Source organism: Sminthopsis crassicaudata, chromosome 2 (genome assembly GCF_048593235.1).
Source record: "Sminthopsis crassicaudata isolate SCR6 chromosome 2, ASM4859323v1, whole genome shotgun sequence".
NCBI lineage: Eukaryota > Metazoa > Chordata > Mammalia > Dasyuromorphia > Dasyuridae > Sminthopsis > Sminthopsis crassicaudata.
This window is the reverse complement of record NC_133618.1, coordinates 497,864,012-497,879,548: the sequence shown is the minus strand read 5'-3', so window position 1 is coordinate 497,879,548 and position 15,537 is coordinate 497,864,012.

Sequence of the window (15,537 nt, the reverse complement as noted above, 5' to 3'; positions counted from 1 at the left end):
AGGACAGCATGAAGAAGTAGAAAGAACTGCATAAACGAAATATAAAATCCATGCACATGTTTTATGTAAAATATAAACTAAATATAAAATTGAAATTTTTCTCTTTAGCTTTTAAAGCCTTAAGCAACCTGGACCCCATTTTTTCTTTCCAGCCTTTCTGGATATTACTTCCCCTCCCACACAGCAATCCAGACAAATCGGACTATCTCCCATCACAGTTCCCTTGGACTGGCCATCCCCCATGTCTGAAATGCACTTCATCCTTACCTCTACCTCTTAAACTTTCTCTTCCTTTAAGATTAATCTCAGACATCATCTTTGGTGTGAAACCTTTCCTGATTCCCCATCTCCCTAATTGCTAGTATCCCCCTTCCCAAATTACTTTGTATTTAACTATTTTGTATATATTTATGTTGTATATGTTTTATATGTACTTGGTATATATAGTCCCTTATTAGAATGTAAGCTGATTATGAGTAGAGATTCTTGTAGTCTTATACTTGTATCTCCAGTATCTTGGCACATAGTTGACAACCTAATAAATCCTTATTGATTCAGTGAATTTGGAATCCAAAATTCGAATCCCAGCCTTTCCATTTTCTATCTTCTATGAAGTGACTTGGACAAGTCCCTTAAAATAAGGTCCCTGGGCCTTTTTTCACAATTATATGTAAAAACAATTTTCAATATTCATTTTTTTAAATTTTGAGTTCCAAATTCTTTCCCTCTTCCTTCCTTCTCCCTCCCCTCAAGATGGTAAGCAATTTTATATAGGTTTTATATGTGCAATCTGCAAAACATATCACTAGATACTTTCTAAGATCTCTTTTAATTCTAAAATTTCTTTGTCATCAAGGTTAATAACTTTTGAATAATTCTTGTCTCTTGACTCTCCCTTATCTCTATATCACATCACTTGCCAAGTTTTGGTCTAATTCTACCTCTCTTGTAACTATCCTCTGCTCTCCACCAATAAATTCTTTGGTTTTGTACAGGTCATCATTATATTTCTCCTAGGTCGTTGTAACAATTGCCTAATTGGTTTTTCCATGTCATAATTTCTATAATCCGAACCTCTGGTCCCAAAATATCATAGTCTTAATTTATAACTAGCTCAGGATTACCCAGAATGAGCTGTCTGCAAATATTTGCATCATCATTGATGAATATAATAGGAATCTTCAGATAGGTTCAGTAGAGCGAAGATACACAAATTGAAAACAAGAGCTGAAGCCAGGATCTGCATCCAGATTACTGGAAAACTAGGGTGCTGGCTTCTTGGAAAGAGAGCACTTCACAGAGACAGCAAAGGAAAATCTAAGTCAATCAAACAAACATTTATAGGATGTCTACTATGTGCAAGGCACTGTTAGAACTTAAGAAAAAAAAAGTCAAGGAAAAAAATTATCCCTATTCTAAGGGAACTTACATTCTACTGTGAAAATAAAACATGTATATAGATAAGGAAATATAAAAATATAAAATAAAGAAGACAAAGCACTGATACCTGACAGAAGGGAAAGAAGAATTGGGAAAGACTTTATGTGAGAATTTGAATTGTGCTTTGAAAGAAGTTAAGTATTCTAAGAGGTGGTGATGAGGAGGAAGAATATTCTAGATAATTTGTACAAAAGTCTAGGAAATGTAACGTCATTACTAGGAACTTTAAATGGCCTGTTTAACTGGCATAGAGAATGTGGGAAGAGGAATGATTTTAAAGTCATATCACAGAATTCTTCAAATTCTAGGCTGAAGTTCTACATTTTATAATAATGACAACAGGAAGATTTCTGAATAGTGAGTGGTGTGATATGCTGTGATCAGAGTTATAGAAATATTCATTTGACAGCTATGTGAAGGATGATTAGAAAGAGAAGAAATAACAAGTGGGGAAATCAATTAGGTAACTTATAATGGTGAAGGAGAAAAATAATGATGACTAGAACTAAGAGACAGCATCTAATAGTGGAGAAAGAGGAGAAATGCAAGAGATATTATAAAAGTAGAATAAATCAAAACTTGGCAACTGCTAATATTAGATGAAGATATAAGAGGGAAGAGAAAGAGAAGAGTCAAGAATGATTTGGAGAATAACTGGATAACTGAAAGACTGTTTAATGCCTTCTTCAAAAATAGGAAAGCTTAGAAGGAAAAATGAATTTCATTTGAACATGTGAAATTCCAATGGTACATCTAGTTGAAGAGGTTCACTAGGTATTTGGTAATGTGAGACTGAGTTAAAGAACGAAATTAAGCTGGATTATTAGATTTGGGAGTCATCTGCCTAGAGATGGTATTTGGACCTATCTGATAACATCACTGAGGGATGAATTGAAACAAGAATAAAAGGCATACGACAGAGTTTTAAAGAACATTCACATTTTATGAATGGTGGCAAAATAATAATTCAGCAAAGGAAAATGGGAAGGAAGATAATATTATGGAAATCAAGGGAGGAAGAGATTGATGATCTCAAAAGCCTTAGAGAGGTTCTAGTACTATGGAAACTGAGAAAAGACCATTGGATTTAGCTGTTAAGAAATTGCTGACAACCTTTAAGAAAGTAGTTTTGTGTCAAACCACATTGCAAAGAATTGAGAAGAGAATGAGAAGGATTAAAGCTAATAAATGCTAATGACCCTTCCTAAACTTGTGGCTTTGAAAGAGTGGAGAGACATGAGATGGATGGTGTAGGGAAAGGAAGGTTTTTAAGAATGGAGGAGACCTTTGTAGTGGCCAGAAAGTGAAACTGAGTGGATGCCCATCAATTGGAGAATGGCTGAATAAATTATGGTATATGAATATTATGGAATATTATTGTTCTGTAAAAAATGATCAACAGGATAATTTCAGAAAGGCCTGGAGAGACTTACATGAACTGATGCTGAGTAAAATGAGCATGACCAGAAGATCATTGTGTACTTCAACAATAATACTATCTGATGATCAATTCTGATGGATGTGGCCATCTCCAACAATGAGATGGACCAAATCAGTTCCAATAGAGCAGTAATGAATTGAACCAGCTACATCCAGCGAAAGAACTCTGGGAGACGACTGTGAACCACTACATAGAATTACCAATCCCTCTATTTTTGTCTGCCTGCATTTTTTATTTTCTTCACAGGCTAATTGAACACTATTTCAAAGTCCGATTCTTTTTGTACAGCAAAATAACTGTTGGAATGTATACATATATTGAATTTAACTTATACTTTAACATATTTAACATGTATTGGTCAACCTGCCATCTGAGGAAAGGGTTGGGGGAAGGAGGGGAAAAATTGGAACAAAAGGTTTGGCAATTGTCAATGCTGTAAAATTACCCATGCATATAGCTGGTAAATAAAAAGCCATATTAAAAAGAAAGAAAGAAAGAAAGAAAGAAAGAAAGAAAGAAAGAAAGAAAGAAAGAAAGAAAGAAAGAAAGAAAGAAAGAAAGAAAGAAAGAAAGAAAGAAAGAAAGAAAGAAAGAAAGAAAGAAAGAAAGAAAGAAAGAAAGAAAGAAAGAAAGAAAGAAAGAAAGAAAGAAAGAAAGAAAGAAAGAAAGAAAGAAAGAAAGAAAGAAAGAATGGAGGAGACCTGATGACACAATGGAGAGGAAGCTAGTAGATAAGATTTTTAAAATGAGAGACAGAGAGAGACAGAGACTGAGACACAGAAAAACAGAGACAGACAGAGAATGAGAGAGAGAGAGAGAGAGAGAGAGAGAGAGAGAGAGAGAGAGAGAGAGAGAGAGAGAGAGAGAGAGAGAGAGAGAGAGATGGGAAGGCTATCTGGGATAATGGGAGGGAATGAGATCAAAAGTACAAGGGAAGGAGGGTTTGTCTTTGTAAGGAGGGTTTGTCTTTGTAAGGAGAAGGGCTACCTCTAATTAGAGATTGAAGCAAAAGAGAAAACAAGGGTTGATAGTGAGAGGTTTGAAGATACAGAGTAGGGGAGAAGAATGAATTCCTGATGGATGATCTCTAAATTCTCAGCAAAGTAAGAGGTGAGATCCTCTTGAGATAGATCTTAAGAGAGAGAGAGAGAGAAAATTTGATGAGAAAGGAAAAAGTTTGGAAGAGTCAATGGGGATAATCAATCAGGATAGATTAATAATAAAAGAATTGTTGCCTTCAATATGGACACAACTAAGATTAGATCATGCATATTTGTAGAGTATTCAATCAGCACAGTTATATGATTTTCTGTAGCCACATTCAGCAGTATGTGAATGAAGAGGATAAATGGTGGGGGAAACCCAAGGTTGGATGTGATGAGATGTATATGGCAAAAAGATCAGGGAGTAGGAGTTTAAAATGGAGTTGATAGGCTGGTTAAATGGTTAAACAATAGAATCCTAGTTAGGAAGGGCAGGAAGTGGTATCAGAGCAGGGATGAAAGGAAGTTTGTTGAAGAGACTTAGATCCTTAACGCTTGAGTAAAAATCAAATGAAATATTTTATCATAGAAAGAAATCCACTGGGTTCAAACCTAGGTTTTATCGTTTACCAATTATATTGATGATATGTAAATCATTTAGCCTTCATAATCTATAAAAACTTGGATGAAAATACTTGTGCTACCTACCTCACATGGTTGTTGTAAAAAAAAAAAGAAAAGAAAAGAAAAGAAAGAAGAAAGAAAAAGAAACTGTATATCTTTTTAAATTACTTTTTTAAATTAATTTTTATAATTATAACATTTTTTGACAGTATATATGCATAGGTAATTTTTTTTACAACATTATCCCTTATACTCCCTTCTGTTCCAAATTTTTCCCCTCCTTCCCGCCACCCCCTCCCCTGGATGGCAGGCTTTCCCATACATATTAAATATCTTATAGTATATCCTAGGTACAATATATATGTGCAGAACCGAATTTTGTTGTTGTTGTTGTTGCAAAAAAAGAATTGGATTCGGAAGGTAAAAATAATCTAGGAAGAAAAACAAACAAAAAAAATGTTCACAGTTTACACTCATTTCCCAGTGTTCCTTTTCTGGATGTAGCTGATTCTGTCCATCACTGATCAATTGGAATTGGATTAGCTCTTCTCTATGTTGAAGATATCCACTTCCATCAGAATACATCCTCATACAGTATCATTGTTGAAGTGTATAGTGATCCCCTAGTTCTGCTCGTTTCACTCAGCATCAGTTGATATAAGTCTCTCCAAACCTCTCTGTAGGAGGAATCCGATTGGTCATTTCTTACAGAACAATAATATTCCATAACATTTATATACCATAATTTACCCAACCATTCTCCAATTGATGGACATCCATTCATTTTCCAGTTTCTAGCCACTATGAAAAGAGCTGCCACAAACATTTTGGCACATACAGGTCCCTTTCCCTGCTTTAGTATTTCCTTGGGATATAAGCCCAATAGTAGCACTGCTGGGTCAAAGGGTATGGACAGTTTGATAACTTTTTGGGCATAATTCCAGATTGCTCTCCAGAATGGTTGGATTCTTTCACAACTCCACCAACAATGCATCAGTGTCCCAGTTTTCCCACAGCCCCTCCAACATTCATCTTTATTTGTTCCTGTCATCTTAGCCAATCTGACAGGTGTATAATGATATCTCAGAGTTGTCTTAATTTGCATTTCTCTGATCACTCTTTCATATGAGTGGAAATAGTTTGAATTTCATCATCTGAAAATTGTCTGTTCATATCCTTTGACCATTTATCAATTGGAGAATGGCTTGATTTCTTATAAATTAAAGTCAATTATCTGTATATTTTGGAGATGAGGCCTTTATCAGAACCTTTAACTGTAAAAATGTTTTCCCAATTTGTTACTTCCCTTCTAATCTTGTTTGCATTAGTTTTGTTTGTGCAGAAACTTTTTAATTTGGTGTAATCAAAATTTTCTATTTTGTGATCAATAATGGTCTCTAGTTTTCCTTTGGACACAAATTCCTTCCTCCTCCACAAGTCTGAGAGGTAAATTATCCTATGTTCTTCTAATTTATTTATGATTTTGTTCTTTATGCCTAAATCTTGGACCCATTTTGATCTTATCTTAGTATGTGGTGTTAAATGTGAGTCTGTGCCTAGTTTCTGCCATACTAATTTCCAGTTTTCCCAGCAGCTTTTGTCAAATAATGAATTCTTATCCCAAAAGTTGGGATCTTTGGGTTTGTCAAACACTAGATTGCTATTTTTATTCACTATCTTGCCCTGTGAACCTAACCTATTCCACTGATCAGAAACTGTATATCTTAAAATACTATGGAAAGGTGAACTGCTATTATTATTATTATTATTATTATTATATGAAGACAGCAAAGTTTTTCCACTAGCCATAAGGACCCCAAAGCAAGTAGGCTTTACTGCTGATATTCACAAGAAAGGTAAGAATTGATAGATAGAAAACTTACCTCATTAGCATATCTTTTTGTATTGGTTCAAATTCATTTGCATGCTAAACCAGAAAGGATTTTGGGATTATCTAATCTTAATTTAGAACCATGTTGCTCAATTGATAATAGAGTAGGCCCTGGAATCAGGGAGACCTGAGTCTAAATCTGACCTCAGACACTTATTAGCTGTGCCACCCTGAGCAAAAGTTACTTAATTTCTGTTTTCCTCAGTTTTCTCTTCTGTAAAATAAACTGGAGGAGGAAATAGCAAAACTACTTCAGTACCTGCCAAGGAAAACCACAAAATGGCATCACAAAGAGTCAGACATGACTAAATAATAATCTTAAATTAGATAGTTATCTATAACAAAGGGAAATATCTTCCAAACTCTTGAAAGAAAAGATTTAATCTTAGCATGGATTTACCCAGCCTTTTTTATTTTGTTATCTGGATATAATATTATGAGTAGAAAGACCTGTCAAACTGCCTTTATGAGAGACAATTATCAACACTACACCCTCAACTAATTACAACCAAATAGTTATAATACCCTAATAGACTGAAGCTGAGGTAGCTGCTGTTAGGGTAACCTTGAAGAGAGGATTCCATAAGTTAGTAAGAGGCAGCTATTCCCAAAATAGACTCTGTGCCCAGATGTGAGACCATCTCAGACCATCATGTGCCCATCATGTGCCCAAGAATTAACTAGTAGCCAACACAAGACCAACGAAGACCAGCAGGGCTACACACCCAGAAGAGGAGCCACACCTAGAAGGGAACAGCACAATGATAACCCTGCCAGAGACACTAGTGGTCCTGAAGCATCTGATCCTTCTTCAATCCAGCATCATCTGGTCCAGCAGTGTCAGAAGCTCCCATGTCACTATGTGTTCGCCTCTTATTGTGATCCTGATATACGCCTACTTTCTCTTCTATTAATGTGTGTATTTATGGGAAGTTGTATTCCTCCTAAGCTTATATTCCCCGTATGTGGAATGTCCTCCCTCCTGACCTCTGTTCTCTGCCTTCTGGAATTCTCTCTCCTTTTAAGACAGCTCAAAAACCCCCATGTACATAAAGCCTCTCATGATCTAACTGCCAGCACCTTCCCTTCCAAACATCATTAAGTTCAATTGTATTTAATTTGTATAAACCAACATATGTACTTTTTCTCTTCTCCATTTGATAATAAAATCCTTGTGAGCAGGGACTATTTCTGTTTGTTTTGTTTTTCAAAATATTATTTTGAATCAAATTTTTTAACTTCAAATTCAGTATTCATTAAAAGCATTCCAGTATCTTAAAAAGAATAAGAGCAGAGACTAAAAAATCTGTGGACTTTTAAAATTGTAGTTTTTATGGCATTTGCTAAATTCAACAAGAAAGTAAAAGAATACTTGTATCCTTTCTTCAATATTTTTTTTTTGTTTTCTTCCTTGCATTTTATATAAATTGGAGATTCTCTTTTTCTTTTTTAGCTTAACATATTTGTGGATTTTTAAATTTCTCTTTTCTAAATTTTCAATAATATTTCATTTTCCAAATACAGGTAAAGATAGTTTTCAGTATTCATTTTAGTAAGACTTTGTTTTCCAAATTTTTCTCCCTCCTTCCCAAGACAGCAAGTAATCTAAGTTAAATATGTGCAATTCTTTTAAACATATTTCCACATTTGTCATGTTGAACAAGAAAAACCAGACCAAAAGGGGGAAAATATGTGAGAAAGAAACAAACAAAAAGTTAAAATACTAAGAGCAGGGACTATTTCATTCATTGTATTTAAATATCAGTGCCTAGTATACTGTCCAATACACAGTATTTTAATAAATGATTAGTTGTTAAGGCTGGGAATGTTCTACTGGTATTTTTCTTACTATACTATTTCATTAAATGCCTATGCTTTGAAGTAATTGTTTTACAGAAAAAATAAGCCTTAATTTTCAGTGGCTATGACTCTCCCTTGAATGTGGGGTAAATATTTACCTGTGTGATATAGTCTTATCTATAAGATGGAGGTACCTCAAATGTTATATTACTAATGATTATTGTTGTTGTTTAGTAATTTTTCAGTTGTATCCCACTGTTCATGACTTTCTTTGGGATTTTCTTGGCGAAGATATTGGAGTGGTTTGCCATTTTAGAGATGAGGAAACTGTGGCAAAAAGGTAATAAGTGTCTGAGGACAGATTTGAATAAGACTCATTATCCTGACTCCAGATCTGGCATTCTATCTCCACTGAGTCATCTAGCTGCCCAAAAATAATTTGTAAAAAGTATTAAAAAGATATAAGGGTCTGATATTCCAATGTTGCCCCTGATTCATTAAATTTCTCTCCTTTTTTGTGTAACATTTGACAAGCCTCCTCTTCCTTCTTTGCAAAATGAAATTATGGTCTGGATGATCCAAGATCCTTTCTGCTTTAACAGTCCATTTTCCATGTTCTAATAACTGTTCCAGGTCTTGCAATCTGGGATTCTATTCCAAATAACCATCATGATTCAAGAGAAAAGAAATGTCTGCTTCATCTTCCCTTTCCTAATGACACCTAGGACCATCCAGCTACATTATCAGAGTGTTAAGGATGGGAAGAACTGAGCCACAAAGTCTTAACCTCAGTGGAAGGGGAGTTGCATGAGAGCAGCATCTGATTTTCATTTCTTTATATCCCTATTGTTTGGTACCCAGGAAATGTTTATTAAGTGTCCCTTGAATAAATAAATAAAATAGAGATAAAAATAGCATCCACATTGCAGGACTATTATAAGGATCCAATGAAATGACATTATATAAAATTATAAAATACTTTTTAAATCATAAAGTATAATTATATGTGAGCTATTATTATCTTACCAGGCAGTATATTGGTAAATATTTAACAACTGGCTTTATGGGAAGTAAAAAAAAAAAAAAAAAAAAAGGCCTGTGTGTGTATGTGTGCGACTGTGTGTGCCTGATACATTTTAAAATTTAATCTGCATTAAATAATAATAATAATAACTTTTCTCCATCTTTTTCTTAAGTCTAGAAAAATCAATAAATAAATCAATCCCTGATTTGTATTATTTACTAATTTCTGGGATACAAATACTTGTACTGAAAACTTAAAAGTTGGCTCTTTAGCACATCCCTGAATTTTCACTTTTTTAGACCATGGAGGAGTAAGTAATCCAAGCAAGCATCTAGATGTCATTAAGAGTGTGCTGGGCCTGGAGCTGGGAAACTTGCATCCTAGTTCCTCTCCAGCTTTAGCTTCTTCTTCTCTATTTCCCCATCATAAGGCAGTCGTGTGGCCTAAATTAGAAGCTGTATATGAGAAGGTTTGAAAAAGTTTAAAGCTATCCATAGCAATAGGTTGATGGAATTTATTCTCTTCCACAAACCAAATTTATAAATAGATTTAGGACCAGTAATATATAAATTCTTTGCTACCGCTAGAGGGCAATAGATTTCCACTAGAGAAATCAGAAAGCCAGAAGCCAAGCAGAGGGGAAGTGGTCACTGAAAACAGCCCAGATGATGTCTTGGAATCCAGGCCTGGAAATCAAGGCGGCAGAAAACCAAAGGAATTTCTAGACCAGGCTTTCATTGACTCTTGTTGATATTTTGGCTTTTTCTCAGCGGTTCTCACTTTAATTTTTAACATTAAAAATTATAAACTTCAAAAAAAAAATCACAAAACCAAATAAAAATCACAAACTTAACAGAAATATTCTAATATAGAAAGAAAAACAATAGAAGATTATACCTAAAACCATGAACTTCCATTAGATTTGGTTTTGTAAGGGTACATTAAATTTAATAAGGCAGTAACAGAATTGCCCAGACTGTGTCCCCTTATGAACTTTTCTGTTTTGCTCTGTGTATTTTTCAGGTTTTATTGATATTCTTTTTTTATGCATCTTCGTCACTTCCCATTAACTTGTGCCCCACCCTCTGCTGAACTAAGCAAAACAAATCAATTGCCCAGGTATGAAAAAGTATGTCACATTCTGCTACCTTAATCCATCTCTTCTTTGCCAAAAGTCAGAAGGCATGTTCACAGTGCCTAGCAGACAGTAGGTGCTTAATAAATGCTTTTTTTGTTGGCTGATTCTTCATTATGCTTGTGAAGCCATGCTTACTCAATGCTCTGATGGGTGTTCTGAAGTTTTTCAAACTTGTTTTCCTTTAGATTATTGTGGTCTTTGTGTAAATTATTCTAATAGTTCTCCATTTTATTCTGTATTGATTCATGAATATCTTCTCAAATTTCTCTGAATTCTTCAAGTTTAGTATTTCTGATTGTGAATTGATAGTTCATTATTAATATGCCACAAATGTTCAGCCATTCTCCAATTGATGAGTATCCCCTGTGTTGGATTCTTTGCTAAACAAGTGCTAAAATAAATGTGTTTGCATGTATGTGCCTTTTCCCTATCTTTGACTCCTTTGGGTATATACACATACTAGTAATATTGCTGAGACAAAGAACATGTATAACTCTTTCAGTATAGTTCCAATAAATTTTCCTAAAATGTCTGGAAGAATTTAGAAGTCCACAAACACTATGTTAGTAAGTTTTTCCTCTTACTTATTTTTTAAAGGATTATCTGCTTCTTTCAAGACTCTTGGAAGATTGAGGGGAAAAAAAGAAAGAAGGGACTTTATAGACCAGGGGTTTGCAATTTTGCAGAAGTATGAAGTCAAGTCATGGAGCTATCTGCCCCAAATGAACAAGAAGTATGAATTTCCCCTCTCTTCCTCCCCCTCAACTATGGATTTTACCAATTAAAAATTCTTTTAGAATAACAAGATCCTCATAAAAATCCAAATTCCCTTTTGAAGGGTTAACCATACAAGCTATTCATACTTGAACAAATATTTATCGAGATACTTTAAGTAGGACTCACTATGCTAGGAGAGTGGGAAATACAAAGATGAATAAAGGATAGTACCTACCCTCAAAGAGCTTAGAGTCTAGTATGGATGGCAAGGCACCTATAGTTAAGAGACACAATAATATAAATTCTACCACAAGAAAGGTATGAATAGAATAAAATGCTAGTCAGGTTTATGGATGAAGAAAACACTTCTTAATTGCACGTGTTTAACATATATTGGATTACTTGCTGTCTAGGGGAAGAGAGGGAAAAAAAACTTATAACACAAGCTTTGTGTTCCAAGGATGAATGCTGAAAACTATCTTTGCATGTATTTTGAAAATTAAAAGATTAAAAAAAAAGACAAAAAATAATTTCTTGTGGTGAGGAGATGGAGGTAACTGGGCCTTGAAGGAGAGGTAGAATTTCAGTAAACATAGACTAGCTGGTTCCCATGGCTCAAATCATCTACCTCAAAGAATCCTTCTTTTCCTCAGAAAAGATGCCACTCAAGCACCACCTTCTATAACTTTATTTTAAACTGATCTGCTATCCACTTCTTTTTTATGAGTAATTTCATGCCATTCACATTCATAGTTATGATTACTGTGTATTTCCCTCCATCCTAGTTTTCCTCCAATTTAATCCTTCTCACTTTCCTTTCACCCTGTCCCTCCCTCACCAATATTTTCTTCTGACCATTTCTTCCGCCAATCTGCCCTTTCTTTTGTCAATCCCTTACTCACTTATATTTTCCTTCCATCCTTTAGAGGATAAGATAGATTTCTATACCCAATTGATAGATATGTCATTCTTTCTTTAAATTGGTTCTAATGAGAGTAAGGTTCAAGCAATTCTTAAAGTTTTCTTGATTCCCTCCTATTATTAGTACCCTCCCTCCCTAATTATCTTGTATTTATTTTGCATTTATTTTACTGTACTTAGATAGATAGATAGATAGATAGATAGATAGATAGATAGATAGATAGATAGATGTTTCTTTTGATAGAATGCAAACTGCTGGAGAGAATGGACTTTCATTTTTTTGTCTTCACCTTCCCAGGGTGGCTCATAGTAGGCATTTAACTAGTCATTATGGGTCATTTTGATTGTTGAATGACTTAGAGTGCTGTACTTAGAATCTGGAAAATCTTCATTTGGAGTCCTGGCTGGGACTTTTAATTGTATTTGTATGACCCCAAGCAAGTTAACTTCTTAGCAGCAGTTTTAAAGAATCTCAAGATTGAAAGGATCAGAGGAGAAACTGGAGATACAAGGAGATAAAATACCCAGAGGAAAGAGCTCTGCAAACCTTAAAGTTGTCAAATAAATGGTAGCTATAGTTCGAGTGCTGGGTAGGGGATAAACATTTTACTAGAAGCAACTACTAACAAAGGAGTAAATGTAGAAAAATCAGGAGCTGTCTCTCCCCTCCCCCTCCCCCCCCCACCCTCAAAGATCTTTAAGTTAGAGATGGGGTCAGCAAACTACCGGGCCAAAATCTAAGGCCTTATAAAAAACGCCATGGTTAGGATTTGGCCTTGCTAATCCCTAAGCTAGAGGAAAGGGTTGTGGGTTAGTAATAGGAGAAAAGGCTAGAAAAATTAGGCTGAGCTGCATGGGAAAAGGCTTTCAATGAAAGATTGTGAAGCTTGTGCTCTATTCTACAGCCATGGATGTATAAACATCTTCTGGTAGGGTTTAGCTCACAGCACAGGGACCAAAGAGTGAAATGAAAAAGGAACTAATAGGCAAAAAAGTCTTAACTAAGTTGATAATGTAAAGCTAGCCTGGATCCCTTCCTTATTCCCACCCCTGCCCCCATCTCCTGTTCTGCTGAATGCAGATGATTAAAAAATCTCAGTTTGGTTGTATTTTTACTTTTTTCTCTGCTCAATTCTAGTCTCTTTTTTCCTCGTGTCAGATCATACAAAAGTAACCAAATAAGCCATGATCTCTTGTATTCAGTCCCACAATAGAGACTTTACCAAGGAAGTTAAAAGCTCTGTGCCCCACCCCACCACTAGATTTATTTTGCTTTTATTTTGTTTATATACTTAGCTGTGTACTTGTTGTTTCCCCTCAATAATGTAACCTCTTTGAGTGCCGGGACTTTTGTTTTTGCCTTAGCATCTTCTATACCTCGCTTGGTATCTGGAACAAGAGTAAGCTTGTTGAATTGACGTGCCCATAAAGTGTTCCCATACCCCACCTGGTCTCATACCTAATACAGAGACAAAAAGACATTTTTTCCCCTCTTCTTCATGAATTCTGGGGTTTCAAGTGCTGATGCATCTGACTTTATGGCTTAAAGTGGGGAGAGGGAAAAATAGCTTTATTTCTAGTAGTAATAGAAGGTTTTTGAGGAAAATCTGGAGATTTTTGAAGGGAAAGATGTGAATCCTGGTGTCCTGGTTCCCAGTCCTGCACTCTATGTTTCACTCTGATGCTTCCTTAAGTGGCAAGTTTCTCAATGTCTTTAAAAACCTTAGCTTGCAAAGGTCAAGCTCTCCCTCTGCATCATGGGCCATCTCCAGTCCTGATCTATATCTGGCCATTGAAACCAGATGGCTCCAAAGGAGACTGTGTGGCAGGTGACTTTGCACAGCCCTCCCTCACTTAAATCCAAGTGATTTGCATTTCAAGATATCACCAACCTTATTCATAGTTCTCTTCCAGACCAAGGACAAACAACAATTGTGCTTAAACATAGTAGGTGCCTAATTTTGTTGTTGTTCAACTTAATTGAACTCTACTTTCCTATCCCTTCCTCCCCAGCATTCTCCAGGATATTAGGAAGATAACACTAGAAAGAACACTGGGCTGAGAGTCAGAAAACCTGGACTTTAGACCTGATTTTACCACTACTGACTCACTGTATGACCTTGAGGGAGTTATTTAATGATTTCTGTCACTTTCCCTTTGTGCCAAATGGGTATAAGAATGGTCTCACCATTTCCTGTGGAAATAAATCAATCCACAAGTTGGAGCATATGACTTCTAAGGTCTCTCCTTTCTGCTGTTACCTGATATATCCATTAAGTCTTAGAGCAGAAAATGTATTATTACGCACCTAATTGTGTACTATTCTGGAGGAAGAGAGGAAAGAGGCTACGTAACAGGTTCCCTGCTCTCTTGGGGTTCAGTGCATAGGTGGAAATCCTTTGAAAAGTCAAAATAAAACAAAAGAAACCATGTTGTACAAACATAACCGAACATTTTGGATCTTTATTATTATAATATATAAGTTGGGGAAAGGGGATTATGTAGTTAGAGTCTAAGAATCTAAGAGGAGGACAGAGAGCTGTTGACCATTTTGAACTCAATAACATGATTAGGGAGAAAGGTATAATTTTAACAATGTTTTGGACTCTCCTTGCAATGGTTTCATCTTAGATTAAGAGTTCTTAACCTAAAGTCCTTCTTAGAAAGGTTTTAGGGTTCCAGCAGTTTTTTTAATGTTTGGTTAATTGTATCTTAATAAAAGTAACTTTCTTTGTAATCTTATGTATTATATTTTACCGAGGCAGGGAAATGGCACAATGAACTGACCCCGGAGTCAGTCGGATCTGAGCTCAAATGTGACCTGAAACACTTAGTAGCTGTGTGATTCTGATCAAGTTTCTTAACTCTGATTGCCTTAAAAACAACAACCACCACAATATCATTCTGAGAAGGGATGCATAGAAATCTTTGGTGTAGACTGCCATAACATACACAAAAAACTTAAGAATCCTTGTCTCAGGATCTGTTTCCTTTGTAATTGTTATTTCTGTTTTTAGTTCATTTTCTTTATCCTAGACATAGCCCTGACCTTCCTCCACTGCCCCTTCTCTGTGCTTTATCTTCTTACATGAAAAAGGAGAAAAGAAAGGAGGTCAGATGGAAGAGAAAAACTAGGGAAAGTATATTGACTAGATGATAAGCTGTCATACACTGTAGTGGAAAACGAGTTGACTGAAAGTTAATAGATCTGGTTCTAGGTTTTGCTGTGTGACCTTGAAAAGGTTATTTTATCTCTTAGAGATTTTATTTCCTGTTAGGGAAAATGACAGAATCAATTAATAAGCATTTATTACTATGGGTCAGAATTAGAAATGCAAAAGCAGCAACAAAAAAAGATAGTTTTTGCCCTCGAAGAGCTGACATTCTAATGGAGGAAGACAACCTATTACTGGAAGCTGGAGATGATAGAAAAGGAAGATGGATGAAGAGAGGGAGAAGTCCACAAAAGCCCCAAAGTAGTGTAGCTGGTGGAAAATGGGGAGAAGTCCAAGCTGAGTCCCTTCTTTAAATAGAGGCCTGGAGCCCAGGGCTTTGACC